Source organism: Triturus cristatus, chromosome 7, assembly GCF_964204655.1.
Source record: "Triturus cristatus chromosome 7, aTriCri1.1, whole genome shotgun sequence".
Classification (NCBI taxonomy): domain Eukaryota; kingdom Metazoa; phylum Chordata; class Amphibia; order Caudata; family Salamandridae; genus Triturus; species Triturus cristatus.
In genome coordinates, this window is record NC_140590.1 from 1568318655 (window position 1) to 1568333010 (window position 14356).

Here is a 14356-nt window from a genome sequence, read left to right on the forward strand (position 1 = left end):
ATGTTATCCTATGGAGGATGGGGGCACCTAGAAGAGGCACCGGTTACAGGTAAGTACCTCTAGTTCAGGGACACAGGCCCTTGAGGTTAAGATCAGCAATGGAAAGGCCACCAAAGGGCACTGAGGCTGCACTAGCAGTGGCTCAAGGGTGGCGGGGTGCGAAGTGCAAAGGAGGTGTCGGGCCCAGTTGAAACCAATGGAGATCCTTAGTAGGGGAAAAAGGCTGCAGGCTCAGTTCTGAAGGTTGACTGAAGAAACCCCACAACTGGAGAGGTAAGTTGGATATTGGGGGGGGTCCGGGACACCGTCAGTTGGGCACTCCTAGGCTGGGAGACTGCAGGAGCAAGGGTGTCTTTAGGCGTCGGATTACTCTCACCAGATCCGGTCGCTGGGGCCTTTCAGGTTGAGGCTGCAGGCGTCGAGGGGAAGGTCAGGAGAGGTCGTCCAACGCGTATCCCAGCTCAGGATCGCCATGGAGACTTCACCAGGTCGGTGGGCCATCTAGACTCAGGCCATGGGCGCTGAGTGGCGCAAATGTCACGGATCTGCCTGGATCCAGAGTCCTTGTGTTTGTTTCTTGCTGGACAAATCCGGTATACACAGGAGGCAAGAGTCTTTGTTGAAGACAGTACAGGTCCCCAGGGTTCTTAGAGGTTGCTGGCTGCGGACCACACCGGTGTCTTGCAGCAGGGTCGCTGGAGAAGGAGACAGTCCGGTAGAAGTGGGCCCAAGTCAGTTGACATCTTCTTCTCCACTGCTGCACAGCTCTTCAGTCCTTCTTCGTAGGTCATCAAATCTAAGTTACAAGATTTAGGGAATCCCTTCAATACTAAATTTAAGGGTGGTTCTTAGGTTGGGAGGTGGTAGCCAATAGCTACTGTCTCCTAGGGTGACTACACCCTTTAGGTGCCCCCTCCCTTTTGGGAGAGGGGCACATACCTGTTCCTTTTGAGCCTAATCCTCCAACCCAAGATGGAGGGAGGGGTTCACCTCCGCTCCTGGCCACCCGAGGGGTGTGCCCTAAGCCGAGGTGGACACTCCTACTCTGCTGGCTAATTTTTTCATCTCTCCTGCCACCACAGGGGGGCAGGCATCTCCACTAGTAGGAGATGCCCAATCAGCATAACACAAGTTGAGAGCCTTTGAGGCTCAACGCCAAGTGCTGCTGTTCCTGCAAGGGGGAGGTGTAAATCACCTCCACCCAGAGCACGCATTGTTTCTGACCTCCGAGAGCACAAAGGCTCTCACCCTATGAGGTTAAAAAGCGGGACCGGTCAGCCAATACACTAGAAGCTGGTCGTTTTTCAGGGGGTATCTCTAAGATGCCCTATGAGTGCATTTTATAATAAATCCAACACTGGCATTAGCGTGGGTTTATTATGCTGCAAGGTTTGATACCAAACTTCAGTCTGCTCTACACATCCATTGCGCTCATAACACACTCCACGTGTCCTTCGGTACTTTTGGATGCCAGATTATTCAGAGTGACATTTCTGGCAAAGACAGACATACAGGAGTAGATGATTTGAAATGCAGGGTAATGGAGAGGAGAAAGGTAGCCGAATGACAAGTGGCAACAATCTGTAAGATAACAGAGAGAACCACAGAGGCCAAGCAGTACAGTCAAGTCAAGGTCACAGGGAGAAACTCAAAGAGTAGGCCATGGTATCACTATCACAGAGGACGCAGGATTCACAGTCAGTGTCATTAAGTGTCAAAGAGCAGGCCCTGGTTTTAGTGTCACAGATCAGACGCACAGCGGACACCAGAACAACAGTCAATGTCACAGGGAGAGACTCAAACAGCAAGCCATGGTGTGAGTGTCACAGAGGAGAGAGACAGAGTACATAGACTCTAAAATGTCCGAGGGAGAGACTCAAAAAGCAGGTACTCGTCTCAATATCACAGGGAGAGGCGGAGGCACCACAGGGAGAGACTGGTGTGAGTGTCACAGGGGAGGTACACGTAAGAGGCCACTGGATCTACAATCAATGTCCCAGGAAGAGACTCAAAATGGTGGGCTGTAGTGCCACTGTAACGGTGGTCCCAAAGCGGCAAAGCTGTGCAGCCAGTGTAACAGGGGGCGACAAAGGGGAAAAAAAACAGGCAGGTAGAGCGTTACAGAGAGCGACCCAAGCCGAGAGGCAAAGCCTTGCAGGTGGGATGACATGATATAGATGTGGTCTGAGCAAGGCCAGCCCTAAATCAGATTGTCCAAGACTGCACCCTGGGCGGCAAGAAAACTTGATGTTTGCTGTAGAGGTGGGGGGGTCATTGCAGTGGGACGGCAGGAGGTGTGAGGAAGATTGGAGAAGGGCAGGGGGTTGATGAGGTGCTAACAATTATGCTGAGGTATAGTAAGGGCTGATTACAATGTCTTTAAAGGGACCCGATTGAGACCAAGTGGGATGGACGAGCTGCTGTTTGCAAGATATTGTCAGGCAGCTCCCTGCGGCGCCCCTCGGAATATTGGTGGCCTGGGCCCAGCCCGCCCATACCCCAAGGCCAGCCGGAAAAAAAACAGGCAGGTAGAGTGTTACAGAGAGCGACCCAAGCCGAGAGGCAATGCCCAGCAGCCAGAATGACATGGGAGAGACCTGAGCAAAGAGGCAGGGCCCTGTAAATGGAGAGACAAAACAGACAACTGGTTCAAGAGACAAGGCCATGCCGGGGATTGACAAACTCAGTAACCAGGTTCTTCAGAGGTCCCAGCAGAGAGAGAGGGTGAGGGGTAAGGCTCTCCAGGTGGAACAAAATGGGAGGGACCCGGTCTGAGGGACGAGGCCCTGCCGTCAGGAAATAGGTATTTGTGGAAGGAAGCGGCATAGGCGGGACAGAGGGACAAGAAAGAAAACAAGCATTTGCTATGCAATAGGTCTCGCATTTACAAGAGTTTGTACTATTGGCATTGTAAATATCAATGGCTTTTAATTATATATGTTAAGAATCTGCAAGGGGTGCATAAACACACACTTTTAGCATATTTGTGCAGGCATTGCTTGCGAAAAGCAACACTGGCAGTAACTATGCCTATTTTACTGCCAGTCTTTCTTTTCGTAAGCAGGGACTATAAGTGCGTGTTTACGCACCGCTTGCAGCTTTTACGAACACATAAATAAAAGGCATTGTCATTACAATGCCAATAGCTCAAATTTTCGCAAATGCAAGACCTATTGCATTGCAAATGCTTGTTTAGAACCCAGAACGTGCTGGTCACGGTTTTCCAACAAAACATTGATTTTTAAATGAATACTGAGTTATAGCACAGCTTCACAGGAGAGCAGTTACAGTACATTACCCCACCCCACCATGTACATACACATGCACACGTAATACTTGTTTACATTTTAAAGAAAGCTCTGGAGGGGTAACGTTGCACCTGCTACTTGTGTATGCAACATAGCTCCCAAAGTTTCAGATTGCTACGTGTGACATTTTTATAATTTCAGTGCAATTATGAGTAACATTCAACGACTATAAGTGACACTTCCCTCTTTCTGCAAGCGAATACATGGCTACACGTACAATTTTTCAAAATGGTTCCAATGCTCTATTGCAAAGACCAAATGAAATGTTTGAGATAGAACCTTAGCCGCAGAAGAAGAAAATGTAGTACGGCGGTGCTCTGAGCGAAGAAGGAGGGGCCCGATGAGGGAGGGGAGGGAAAGCGAAAGCTTGCCATGCGCGCGACCCGTACGAACATCGGCTGTCTGGGCAAGTGCACATCAGAACGCGCCGCTTATTGGACCCTGTGCATTTCTCAGGCTTAATCCCCCAGTTCCTGTTTGTTATTCTTGATGTTCATCTTTCTGCTGGGCCTGACAGCTGGAAGGTTTTCCGAGTCATCTGTTTTTACTTCCCTCTGGATATCTCAATACCACATTTCCACTTACATTATGGCGTCTGGCGTTGTTTCTGGCTCCTAGAAGGCCTGTTCTTGACATTTGCAACACTGTTAGGGCACTTTTTAACCCCTCAGTCATACACACACACATATATATATATAAAATTAGGTTTACTGTCTTTGCTTGCTCTTCTTATGGCGCAACCCTTGTCACTCTGCCTCCTTTCTGTCGCACCCAATTTGTGGGGTCCCAAAGTAAATAAAATGTTTCCACGTCCTTCACTGGGTGTAGGAGACCAAAGAAGGACATGTCGCCCAAGTTCTGGTAGGCTGAAGCAGTGGGATATGGAGCACTGACGAAGATTGGCAGATCAAGATAATGAACAGGTACCAAGGTAACGTGCAGGTCTGAAATGGCTTGTGAACAAAAGCGTATGTCATTCTAGGGAAGGTGGTGGAGTCATTTGTAGATTAGTAGAGTATGTTGTATACTATCTATTGCAACGTGGGAAAAATAAAAAAAATCTCAAGTGTATACCTTTTACATTAAAAAAGCACCTACTTCGACGCCTCGCTGGGGGTAGTGTGAGCTATATAAATGCAACTACAATACAATACAATACTTATTCATTATTTTCATGTCTGTTGAGGACATACATTTCAAGTATGTAACGGTAAGCTATCTGTGCGCGCGATGACGGACAGCAACATTGCAGCTTGTAATGGTACAAATGAACTAGCAGTAAACGCAGCTTAAATATGGACAGTGAAAACCATTGTAGCTACCTATAGGAAAAGGGTCAGTGGCCCTTGGGCTTGGCACCCGCTTCAGATCTTGAAGGTTTTGGGGAGAGGATGTGGTCCGTCGGCTGCGCTGCCGCCTCTGGTGCAGGAAACCAGGGTTCGAGCCTCGGGGTCGCGTCCACGTTCTGTGATTCTGGGCAAATCACTTAATCTCCCCGTGCCTGAATGTGTAATGTAAATACGGTGCTATGTAAAGCGCTCCAATACCTTCGGGTCGAGTTCCTTACTAGTTACTCATTGAAGCGCCTGGTTGAGAGACGGGGTATACTACCTTATTCCTGCAGCGAACGGTAGATGGCGATGAAAGCCCGCGCGGCGTCTTCTTATCAGTGTGCGAGCCCGTTCTTACGGCAGAGCGCTCAGCCACCGAAGGCACCCACCTGTGTGCGCTCGGAACCTGGCAGGAATCCTGGGAGAGATCTTGTGCAAGTCTGATGTAAAATCAGTGCCAGTCGAAGCAGTGATTTAAATGCTCCAGCGAGCTCGCTGTGGCCCGCCCCCTTGTGTATGTCGCTGGCCCGGCTCCGGCCGGGTGTCAGAGGGCCGATGCCTGCGGTACTGAGCCGCTGCTGCCGGGTGGGGGGCGGGGAGTCCGGGGGTCGGAGCCGTGCCATGGAGGTCCGTATGGCCGAGCTCTTCTGCTCGGGCCTGGAGATCAGCGCCGCTCTGAAGCCCAAGGGTAAGAAGGCGGGCCGGGGCCGGAGAACCAACAACAACCGGCAGAGCACCGCAACCAGTCTGCCCCCAGCGGTGAGGCGGCGAGGAATGGGGGTGGGGGGCAGAAGCTGCGCTCTTGCCTGAGCTCCGTCCGCGGGAGGGCTGGTTTGTGGGGGCAGGTATCCAGACGTTCTTCTGTTAAAGAGGATAAACAATGGGGAGCGGGAATCACGGGACTGTGGAGGGGACCATGGAGTTAATAGTGATAGAGGTGCAACCTGCACTTTAATCAGAATAATAAAACAATCGAAAGTAAAACAACATGCTGGCTTGCCTCGGAAGGGGAACAGGAGATGTGCACGCCGCGTGGCTGTAAGCGCGTACACAGGCTCCAATCCGCCAAAAGCCTGCGCGTGCACATCTCCTGTCCCACTTCCGAGGCAAGTCAGCAACAATATATCTCGCTGGCGACAGCAGCGCTTCGCGCTGCGTTTGCCAGGCGAGACCTAAAAAACACCACATGCACTCTCATGGTGTGCTGAAAGAAAAAGAACAAAGTAAGAGCAGTGGAAGGATGCACGTTACGTAGGTAAAAAGAGGGTAAAACAATCTATGCTCCAGTGGAGCGACAATCACATGAAGATGAAGGAAAGTATGTGAATAAGAAGTAAAGCAAAAAAAGTGACAAGAAAGCCAAGCAATGGTAAAAAATGTATGCCACAAAGCTCACTTTTGGTATGGTCTAGAATAGGTCTTTTTAACAGACAGAGCAAGCAATGACAGAGCTAACAGATCTTGCCTTTATGATGCAAGTGCCAGCTATAGGCTTCGCCAATGCTCATCTGTAAAGCATTGCTTAAACAAGTGAAAGAAAAAAAACATTTCAAAATACTGGAGGAAAAGTCAAAACAAAAAAACCCTACAGTGTATTTTTCAATCATTATTAAATGGGTTGCTCCATTTTTCAAATACTTTTTACTCAGGAAACTCTGAGCTTAACTTAAAAAGAAAAGGGAAGTGTCCGAATTACTTTCCGTAGGACTCAGAAGTGAAACATACTCTAGCCACTTGGTTCTCTGCAGTAAGCCCAGGAAACAGATTTATGAGCCTCCTGGTACAGGATATCACTTTGTCAGTCATGCCAAGTACACAACCTGCCTCACAAGCCGCTTAGTGAGTGCAGCAACCAGCCCCTCTCCCAGCACCATAAAAGCCTTTGTGTGCCAAAGCCTGTGCATTCACGCAATATGTGGTATGGAGACAAAACAAAATAACCCTCAAAGTCTGCTCTTTAGTCATCCCCAGGGAAAATATAACACTGTCTGTACTTTCACGGACAAAGTGGAAGGGGTGGACACTGCTTAATTTGTGCCGGTGTTTGGCAGTGCTCTTCACAGACACTTATTTCGTAACACCTGCACATATTTATGAAAGTCTAACAAGTGGTGGCAATGTCAGTCTATTTTTAAAAAAGCACATGAGCAAAGTGTAGAACACCTGGGTACTCCAACTGTTCTTATAGCTATGTGGCAGATAGTACAGTCCAAATTGCGATTTTTGTAGCACTGCAATGGTAAGTAGGAGTCACTGGTACTGGTAATTGGCAGGGACCGTTGACACTGCAAGCTGCAGTGGCCTCCAGAGAATTATCCTAGGACCTAGCCCTTATTTTACAAACTAAGCACTGGCCGTGGGCATTAACATCAGGTATTGGGGGTGGAGGGGGAGAGCAGCACGAAGGAATGAGTCTGAAAACACATGCACTCTCATGTAGTGCTAAATGATAAAGGAAAAAGTGGTTCTCTATATCTGAGCAGTGGAAAAATACAAGCCATTCAATCAAAAGGACAGTAAGGAGGTTCAAGGGGATGGACATATACAAGGAGGAAACCCCATCCAATAATAAGTAAGCAATTGTATGTCAAGAAAGTCAACCAATGGTGAGCAATGGGTGGGATCTCTAAGCCCACTGTGGTTTTTGGTATTTCCACAAGTTGCTTTCACCTTCAAGACAGACAAAAGCTGTCTTTACATGAGACCTAAAAAACGCACATCTATCTCTCGATTCAACCATAAGATCTTCAAAAGACATCTGGACAAATTGATCAATATATGTTGTGCAGTCAGTCCATCAGCCGCTGATGTGGAGTACAGGCCACAACTGCAGGCTGGGATCATTGTCACCCACTTACTAACCACAGATCACTAGCTGGGTGTGTGCGCATGAAGCAGGGCTGGCATTATGAAACTGACAAAGGAAGCATTTTAGCATCCATAATAAAAAAAAATGACATGACAGTGCAGCACAGTGATTCTCACATCGCAACGAGGCTGCTAATGTATCAAGACTTAGTATCGTTTTCCATTTTAAAACAATCTCACTCCAACTTTAAACAGCAACAAATGCTCCATCAGATCCTCACATAGGAACAAGTCCCTGCCATAGTGAGAAGTCCTCCTCTTGAGAATCACAAATTGCCTTACTTCCAACCAGCACCCAAAATGACCACCTCTCGGCCAAAGCAAGCCTCTCCTGCAACGAACGTCTGAACAATTTCCCTGCCCCAGCATCAAGACATCTATATTTTGCTGACCCAGTCATTACAACAGGGTTGCTTCTCCGACCCACAATTAGGCTGTGTTCCCGTCCGACAACATGACTGCTTCCCCACTTAAAGGGCTGCCCTGGAGTCAACACAAACTTCTCTCCAGCCGCACCACCCTCACAAACGATGCAAATTTTTTAATACGCAGAATGTGCCCTTAGAAGTGGAAGAGAAAAAGACAGCCACCAATTGGAAAATGCAGCCTGGAATGGGCAGAGGAAGAACCGAAGCACAACAGAAGAAAGGGGAAAGCTGGAGACTTTGTGAGTCTGTGTGCCAAGTGGGGGCTGTGAAACGGCTTTACATGCCATTAGAAATCTGCATGCGTATACTTGATCAAATGGGTTAGCAGAAATACCTTCTCGTTTCTATCCACAGACTTTATAATATAGCTATTTCCTATTTGTCTGTCCCATTTGACATGTGTTAAGATAACCATTGCCATCAGATGTCTACATTGCCTTCCAATGTAGACATATTGCGAGAAAGATCTTTGTTGGAAGGTTTAAATGTGAGTGGCCTTGGAATCAAAACAAAAATGAAAAAAATACAACGTTTGATGTACACAATTCCACTTCAGACAGGCATGTTCTCACTATGGACAATTCTACCAGTTTCCCTTTACACCCATGAACCCTTTCCTACACATACATCACAACTGTACAAAATCTGATTTATGGACCACTTACCACCAACCTGCTGACAGAAATCTCACTGGACAACACCATCTCAAACACAGGATCCAGTCAAGTAACACCAAAGAGTCATGGAGTAAATTAGATCATACTAAACAGATAAAAAGGTTACTTCTCACTGATAATCAAGTTAAAATCGTGTTCCCTCCTATGTATATCCAATCCTCAAAAGATCTCACCTCATTTATTAGTGTATCAGCTAGGCTATAACCCTATTCTTCATCTCCAACATATTTTCTTATCTTTTAAGCATGTTATTACTCGATTAGCTTTAGTTTTTTTCTGTTATGTGACATGCGTGGTTCCCAATATAATGACTCAAAGTCTATTACCTCAAGTATTTGCAAATAGGAGACACTGTTATTGCACATTATCAACAATGCAGGATTGTTCTCTTAAAAATGATTATGCTGATGCAGATAGCAAATATTAACCAAATATAGGTACAATCTATATACCACCATCTCTCTTTTTTTGACTTACCATCTCTCTTTTTTTGACTTATAGTCTCTTTGTATATTGAAAATTTTAAAAAAATTACTTGAGCTAAATAAAAATCAATTCCCCATCAAACTTTGACAATAAAAAGATAAACACAAGCAAACGCAGGATAACTGACAACTTCAAACGCCCGGACAATTCTACATCCGTCCCATCACCCAGAAAAACACAAAAGGGCAATCTGAATCAACTGGTTTTACTAAAAGGAAATAAGGCGCCCTACCTGCAGACACGTACACACGCGGGTTACCAAAGGTTAGAATCCAGGTGGCCTCTTTGTACAAAAAAACGAAAACCTCAGACCCTTGCCACAAATTATTGTCAAATGGCACCCCAAAATTAGCACATGCTGTCAAAATACAGGCCTTCCTTCTAATCCTCGCCCTGCTCAGACACTTGTATAATCGCACAGAGAGTGGACAGGCCATGCAGAAGATAAAAGGCACCAGCCATTGGATACTGAGAAACCAGTGACTACTCCGCTGGGAGAATGAAAACAATGCACACCGTACAAATAAACATCACATGCCCGCCGTAGACACGTACCTGTTCACAGCTTCCAAGATCAGGATGGGAGCGAGGCCAAAGGAGGTATACACAGACTCCTACTCAGAGTCAACTCCGCTGAGAGACGGGCAGCGACGGGAGGTGCAAACCTCAGAAAGGCGGCAGGAAAGCGCGGAGCTCTGTGTGACAGACGCTGTCGGCCTACCACGAGAAGGGTGTACGACGCGGCTGCATCACACATCTAAGGTGAACGAGCGCAGCGTCATCGACAGCTCCTGTGAGGAGAGCGGGGCATCACAGATGCCCTCGTGACAGGAGAGAAACAGTGCTTCTGGCTGTGGAGTGCCCACAGCCACCTACTACATACCTGCTTCGGACACGTCACTGCCACAGTCCTAGCGCGCGGAGCAGGGATGGCGGCCTCGAGCTGGCACCAGAGACGGCGCCTCTCCTACCCCTGGGATGCAGCCAGTCTTGTTGCCAGACAGAGCACAGCACACCGAGTGCAGACCGGTCTCTGCATCCCTCTGGCGCCCACACTCGGCGCTCTCTGCAGAGCTGTGCTCTGGTACTCGCTCTGCCTGGTTGCTAGGCGACGTGGTGATGCTGCATCGATGCACCATTTCGCTGGTACGTGAACCCGGCTGTTTAATTAACGCCTTGCTCTCTGTATCCACGAAGGAAGTACCACCTCCTTCCACCCCAGGGACTTTAATTCCAAGCAACCGTTAAGTCATGCAAACCCGAGGTATTCAGGCTACGAAAAAAAAGTTCGCACTGTGGCTCCCTGCCACCGATTCTTGTCGGAATTTGCGCCGGAGGGTTCATCCAAAGAACATCATCGCCCATTAATGGGATTTTAACGTCTCTCCAGTTTTCGTGAAACCTAGAGGTGGGACTGCTGATCCTGCAATGTTTCATGAATGTGGTCGCTAGAAGCGTAGCCAAGAGCGTGAAACAGGTCTGTTATTAGAAACACACTTTCAACATGTTTAACGTCAGGAATCCCTCTGCTTCCATGAAAAACTCCAGTGCAGGTACTTTAACAACCCGTGCAGCTAATTTGGAAAAACTACAACCCAACTGCTCCACTCTGACCTCAGATCCAACATGCAATGACTCCCCTCTTTCGGGACTGCAAATTCAAACGCAATCACCTCAAAAATAATCTACAAGCTGTACATGCCTTCAGCCCCAGATCCGAAAAAAACCGGCAGAGGTCTTACCCGTTGCAGCCTCTCCATTTCAGCCACAGCACCTCAGTTACAGCCCTGCCACTGAGCCTCAAATGTCACCTTGAATGTCCTAGCTGATTCAGCACTGTAAAGCAGTGACAGTGCCTGTCAATCGCGAATCCCACCCCCATTTCACTTCAGGGACAGTAGCAAAATCTATAAACATCGCAAGGCATTACGACTGCCCACCGCACTCTTTACCATGGAAAGCAGCCACCAAACAGCAGCGGAGTCCCAGGAAACTAGGCACCGCGGACAACATGCTGACCCGCTGCACCTTGAAACAAGGATACAGGAGCTACCCTGTAAATACTTTGTTTAGGCCCACTTCACCCAGAAACGAGACTCAAGCACCCGGTAAACCCACAACAAAGCTTTCCATGCACACAGAAATCAAAGATGATTTCGTGGTCTCAACAGTTCTTTGAATTGTGTATCATCTTGGTCGTCTCCAGTACCACCCTGTATGTTGGCGATAAGTCGGCCACGTCCACCCACCGACTCATCACCAACATACACAGCAATACTGGAGACGACCAAGACCAAGCGGCTCGCATGAGGAATAAAATCAACTACTCGTAATTGGTTACAAGTCCCATATACTGTAGTGGGACCCTAAGAGAATACACACCAGTATAGACCGGCCATGCCACGCCGATTTCTCTAATGAACAATGACTGACTCGGAATGTTAAAGCCCTGATGAAGTCTGCTGTAAATGAGAACAGCCAGGGACGAAACATGTGTTGGCAAAAGGGCGTTTGTGACCACACGCAATTAAAAGAACTGTTGAAACCACGATCAGAGATTTCAGTGTGCCTGGAGAGCTTGGTTGTTAATTTCTGGACCTTTCCAATCGAGGGAGAATGGATGGCTTTTCCTCCTCCGGAGAACCAGAGTGACTAATTGTGGACACTTAAGAGAAAAAGACTCTGATACCGTATTTTGATTTCGTGGCAGAGTGCGCCTATTGACCCAGCCGTCCCATCTTTAGTGTCTTCCGCCCTGTAAACCCTTTGTGTGGCCCACTGCACCGAAAACAAGGCTACAAGAGCGGCCTGGAAACCTTTTGTGTGGGCCCACTGCACCGGGAAACAAGGCTCCAGAAGCTGCCCTGTAAACCCTTTTTATCAGCCTACTGCACCCGTAAACCAGGCTAAAGGAACTGCTCTATAAACACTTTGTGGGGCCCACTGCACCCGGTAAAAAAGGCTACGGGAGCTGCCCTGTAAACCTGCCGTTGTCGGCCCACTGCACCCAGGAACTAGGCTACAGGAGCTGCTCTATAAACACTTTGTGTGGCCCGCTGCACCATGAAATAAGAATACAGGAGCGGCCCTGTAAACACTTTGTGGGGCCCGCTGCACCATGAAATAACAATACAGGAGCGGCCCTGTAAACACTTTGTGTGGCCCGCTGCACCATGAAATAAGACTACAGGAGCGGCCCTGTAAACCTGCCGTTGTCGGCCCACTGCACCCAGGAACTAGGCTACAGGAGCTGCTCTATAAACACTTTGTGTGGCCCGCTGCACCATGAAATAAGAATACAGGAGCGGCCCCGTAAACACTTTGTGTGGCCCGCTGCACCATGAAATAAGAATACAGGAGCGGCCCTGTAAACACTTTGTGGGGTCCACTGCACCATGAAATAAGAATACAGGAGCGGCCCTGTAAACCTGTCGTTGTCAGCCCACTGCACCCAGAAACAAGGCTACAGGAGCTGCTCTGTAAACCTTTTGTACGCACTATTATAAACGACAACAATGCTCTAATGTGGTATCAATAAAAAATCTTTCTTCAATTTCCAAGATATACTAATTAATCCATATAAACAATTAATGAAAGAACAACAACGAGCCATGCTGAGATTGCACCAATTAATCCATCAGCAGATCATTCCATGAATTATACATTGGTGCAATTATCGAAATGTAACGACACGGTGCTCAGTGCGAGAAGGGATCAAATGGTGCAAAGTCAGACACACAACTGTTGTCCAAAAGCGTTAAATGAAGCACTGTACCATACTTCTAAAGACACTTTGCCGAATATCCATTGATTCAAAGTCCATATGTGTATATACTCCACAAACATATTTTTGGTTTCATCTTGCATGCCATAATCGCCCATGGCATTTCGACCCTCATTAATTACAGGTCATCGTCAGGACGTTGACAATGGAGGCCTGCTGGTTATCGAAGTGCTTCAAAATTGTCTGAAGTATAGACCAGCCACATAATAGTTAAAATTTCGTAATGATAAAAAAACAAAAAAATAATAATAATCTGTATCCACGTATTCTTAGACGCTGATAAATGGCTCAGCAGACTTTTTGAAGAACCAAACCAAATGCCACGTGCAGCCAAAGCCTTAGTTTAGACTGCAGACTACGAACAGGCCCAGGACAAGCGTGTACGCAAACATTCTGCACATTTGGAACACGTGGTTTTTAATTGGGAGGTGACATTTTCTTACTTTTATAGAAAATACTCAATACAGATTGTATTTGACCAGGACACGTTGGGGTACTGTACACTTTTTCGTGGCATTTCCAGTCCAAGGCAAGTGGCAGGGTAACCTTCCGCCATACCCTTGTGATGGCTACCTCGAGTCAAAGCACTATGCACTTTGCACTTTTTGTGCACTTAATAAATCTGTGAGGAGAAAGTTTTTAGTCCTCGCTTGGTGCTCTTGCTCTTTTAACTCATCATATGAAGGCTATAGATTTTTAACCAACTTGAAACCCCAGCAGGTTTGCCTGGCTGCTATACATTTTACTAGATAAGCACTTTACATTAGGAAGCGATATGGTCAATAACTCTCTTTGTGACACTTAAGTGTGCGCCCAATTTTTGTATATATAACTGATCCACTGAATGTTGAATGATGCAAGTTTCATTACGGTACGCCCATTTATTGTATGCTGTAATTGGATGCTGCCGTAATTGATCCAGTGAATGTTTTTATTGAAATCTGTATTACTACTGTATTTTTTATTGCTGTTTTTATTGATATCTGTATTATTATTATTATTGTATTCTTTTATGGCTGTTCAAGCTGAATAAAGATTTATTCTCTCAAATTAATGAATCAGAGGAAAGATCTCAGAGTAAGATAATTAATCATCTAAGGTACGCCCAGTCGCCTGAGGTCTCCGTATGTGGACAAGTCATGCTGGTGCAGCTTAACCAACTGCATCCAGCGGGTAAGTCCACGGGTTGCCACAATAGCAAACCATAACAATACCAAATAATGATCATGCACTACAAACAAATCTTCACGTACTGACCAACCAACTAAATCACAGACCGTAAAACACCAAGAAAGCTTCTTGACAACAAAGGCACCATACAAACGTGATGACTGGAGGTGTGCTGACCACATTCGCAGAAGTGCTTTGGTTTAGGGTTCAGGTGCACTCTATAGGTTACCATAGAGCCACGGATTGAGCAAGCAGGAAGTCTGTGGGCACCGGCATTAACATCACGGTATGCATGGACCTGGCA

At 47.0% G+C, this 14356-nt stretch overlaps 1 protein-coding gene across 4 annotated transcripts in view; it reads right to left on the minus strand.

Moving 5' to 3' along the window:
- ELMO2 (engulfment and cell motility 2) overlaps window positions 1–14356 on the minus strand; it is a 417013-nt gene that overhangs the window by 313066 nt on the left and 89591 nt on the right. Inside the window, exon 1 of one of the 4 annotated variants that reach the window (XM_085619395.1) lies at window positions 9982–10108. The exons of the other annotated variants lie outside the window; for them this stretch is intronic. The gene's annotated coding sequence lies outside the window, so the exon portion shown is untranslated. Of the gene's footprint in view, window positions 1–9981; window positions 10109–14356 lie in introns of those variants that run through there. 4 annotated transcript variants of the gene reach the window in all.